This window comes from Schistocerca cancellata, chromosome 5 (assembly GCF_023864275.1).
Source record: "Schistocerca cancellata isolate TAMUIC-IGC-003103 chromosome 5, iqSchCanc2.1, whole genome shotgun sequence".
NCBI lineage: Eukaryota > Metazoa > Arthropoda > Insecta > Orthoptera > Acrididae > Schistocerca > Schistocerca cancellata.
The window spans coordinates 271,118,835-271,122,397 of NC_064630.1; the positions used below are offsets into that span (position 1 = coordinate 271,118,835).

Consider the following 3,563-nt stretch of genomic DNA (forward strand, 5'->3'; position numbering starts at 1 on the left):
AACTACAGTTCATAGAATAACTAGGAATGTAGGACCTTTCATTTAAAGTACACTATGAATCTCAGGCTACATTTACAATATGTAGTCGCCTAAGTCAGAAGAAATGTCGAGAAGGTACATCTGTTGAACAGCACTGTGTAAAAGTGGGCAAAAAAGAAGCTGGGAGTACATTCTTGAAATTTCGTACTAAAACGTACATATAAAGGACGATCTGAGGTGTTAGAAAAAAAAACAGGGAAAAGAATCAAACAAAACTACCATACTGGAAGAATAGAGAGGCTATCGGGAGATGGGCTGAAGTGTACAGAACCGTTTAGTTTGGTGATGGTAGGAATAAGGGAGGAGGAATACCGCAGTGGGCGAGGAGGAATGGAAAACAAGCAAGGAAGAAAGGTCCGAGAGTTTCCAGTCGACGTCGAAATCAGTAGTGACGCAGCACTAGCACAGTTAGACTGGAAACTGGCCTTGTCGAAATAATAATCTGTCATGGGCAGCAGGGAAAAACTAAATCTGGATGTTCGTCTCGGACCTGAAGACCAATACTCCCGTACACAACAATAGCGACGAAGATCGTTTTGATATATTACTCACATTATGTCTGGTGACTGATACCGATTCACTCATGTTAACTCATGACAGAAAGCGACGGAGGACGACGTTACACTTACCACAAACCTCGTAAGTAATACACTCCTGGAAATTGAAATAAGAACACCGTGAATTCATTGTCCCAGGAAGGGGAAACTTTATTGACACATTCCTGGGGTCAGATACATCACATGATCTCACTGACAGAACCATAGGCACATAGACACAGGCAACAGAGCATGCACAATGTCGGCACTAGTACAGTGTATATCCACCTTTCGCAGCAATGCAGGCTGCTATTCTCCCATGGAGACGATCGTAGAGATGCTGGATGTAGTCCTGTGGAACGGCTTGCCATGCCATTTCCACCTGGCGCCTCAGTTGGACCAGCGTTCGTGCTGGACGTGCAGACCGCGTGAGACGACGCTTCATCCAGTCCCAAACATGCTCAATGGGGGACAGATCCGGAGATCTTGCTGGCCAGGGTAGTTGACTTACACCTTCTAGAGCACGTTGGGTGGCACGGGATACATGCGGACGTGCATTGTCCTGTTGGAACAGCAAGTTCCCTTGCCGGTCTAGGAATGGTAGAACGATGGGTTCGATGACGGTTTGGATGTACCGTGCACTATTCAGTGTCCCCTCGACGATCACCAGTGGTGTACGGCCAGTGTAGGAGATTGCTCCCCACACCATGATGCCGGGTGTTGGCCCTGTGTGCCTCGGTCGTATGCAGTCCTGATTGTGGCGCTCACCTGCACGGCGCCAAACACGCATACGACCATCATTGGCACCAAGGCAGAAGCGACTCTCATCGCTGAAGACGACACGTCTCCATTCGTCCCTCCATTCACGCCTGTCGCGACACCACTGGAGGCGGGCTGCACGATGTTGGGGCGTGAGCGGAAGACGGCCTAACGGTGTGCGGGACCGTAGCCCAGCTTCATGGAGACGGTTGCGAATGGTCCTCGCCGATACCCCAGGAGCAACAGTGTCCCTAATTTGCTGGTAAGTGGCGGTGCGGTCCCCTACGGCACTGCGTAGGATCCTAAGGTCTTGGCGTGCATCTGTGCGTCGCTGCGGTCCGGTCCCAGGTCGACGGGCACGTGCACCTTCCGCCGACCACTGGCGACAACATCGATGTACTGTGGAGACCTCACGCCCCACGTGTTGAGCAATTCGGCGGTACGTCCACCCGGCCTCCCGCATGCCCACTATACGCCCTCGCTCACAGTCCGTCAACTGCACATACGGTTCACGTCCACGCTGTCGCGGCATGCCACCAGTGTTAAAGACTGCGATGGAGCTCCGTATGCCACGGCAAACTGGCTGACACTGACGGCGGCGGTGCACAAATTCTGCGCAGCTAGCGCCATTCGACGGCCAACACCGCGGTTCCTGGTGTGTCCGCTGTGCCGTGCGTGTGATCATTGCTTGTACAGCCCTCTCGCAGTGTCCGGAGCAAGTATGGTGGGTCTGACACACCGGTGTCAATGTGTTCTTTTTTCCATTTCCAGGAGTGTATAAAACAAAGCTATTTTTCTGAAAGAAGTTATGACAGGTTTGTGATTCACGTTCAAGGAACAAAATTCTGATGAAGGGAAACATCAGTCACAGCAATAAAAATGGTCGTTGTGTTTGGAAGGCAGACGTTGACGGTGACACTGCTGTCGGTGGAATGGAAACCTATTGTGCATTGTGGCGAAAATGCTTCCTCACAAATGGAGAGAAGGTTTATTACAATTACGGGCGACTACAAGTTGTTGTACAGTGCTCAGCTACGACACTTTTACAAGAAATCTAGTTGGATTTTTACGTAATCACCTTAAGTCTATGCTCATGTCTTACATTTTAGCATTGAGTTTATTGGCTTCAAAAAGAGTCCATCTCCAGGTAGCTAATGAGTAGGAGGATCTGACATAAGCGTACTCCTACGAACCTCGTGCGCACACTTGCCTACTAAAACCCGAAAAATCTGCTCAGCCCTCTAGAACTGCGCACTTGCAAGTTATTGTAAGTTTTCTGACTGGAAGAGTTGCTTTACCGATAGTTCGTTCATTCAGTGAGCTAGATTACGTTAGAGCGTTTTTTACGGAAACTCTTTTGGTATATCTTTATAACGATTGTCATCCAGTGACACGAAATCAAACTACACAAACGTAAATATATATTTTGTTGTTAGCACTCCGTCTTCAGGCCACGAATGGCCTACCGGGACCATCCGACAGCCGTGTCATCCTCGGTGGAGGATGCGGATAGGAGGGGCGTCGGGTCAGCACACCGCTCTCCCGGTCGTAAGATGGTATTCTTGACCGAAGCCGCTACTGGTCGGTCGAGTAGCTCCTCAAATGGCATCACGAGGCTGTGTGCACCCCGAAAAATGGCAACAGCGCATGGCGGCCTGGATGGTAACCCATCCAAGTGCTTACCACGCCCGCCAGCGCTTAACTTCGGTACTCTCACGGGAACCGGTGTATCCACTGCGGCAAGGCCGTTGCCATATAATTTGTTGTTACAGAAGTTATTAATTAATGTTAGGCTAAATATTATGGTTTATTTGGAGCTGTTATACTTTTCTCACTTCCCTAGTGTTCATCCTGACTGGCACGGGGTCCGCCTTTTCAGGATTTGGCAAATTTTATTTTATCATTTAATTATGTGACCCGATGCTGTTCTGACGTCACAGCCTTCAAGATAACGTAAGGAAGGAAGGCTATGGTCACTATCCGACTGTGAATCGTGGAAAGATTGTTCTGTGTGTAATGTTATTTTAACTTTTTGTGTAGCGTAATCTGTGAGGCGGAATGTAGGGGCCAGGCTGGCTTCTTTCTAAAAGAGCGTGAGAAACAGTAATAGGTCAAACTATGTTCTTTGCCACTTTTTATATCAAACTGATATCAAATTAATTATGCAAATTAATTAATTGATCAATTAATTATCTCTACTCCCAGATGATGTCATGGATTTTCCCCAGC

At 48.4% G+C, this 3,563-nt stretch overlaps 1 pseudogene; it reads right to left on the bottom strand.

Annotated features, from left to right (window-relative positions):
- Positions 1 to 2,969: 2,969 nt before the first annotated feature.
- On the bottom strand, positions 2,970 to 3,087 carry LOC126189332 (5S ribosomal RNA; annotated as a pseudogene).
- Between the last annotated feature and the right edge of the window lie 476 nt (positions 3,088 to 3,563).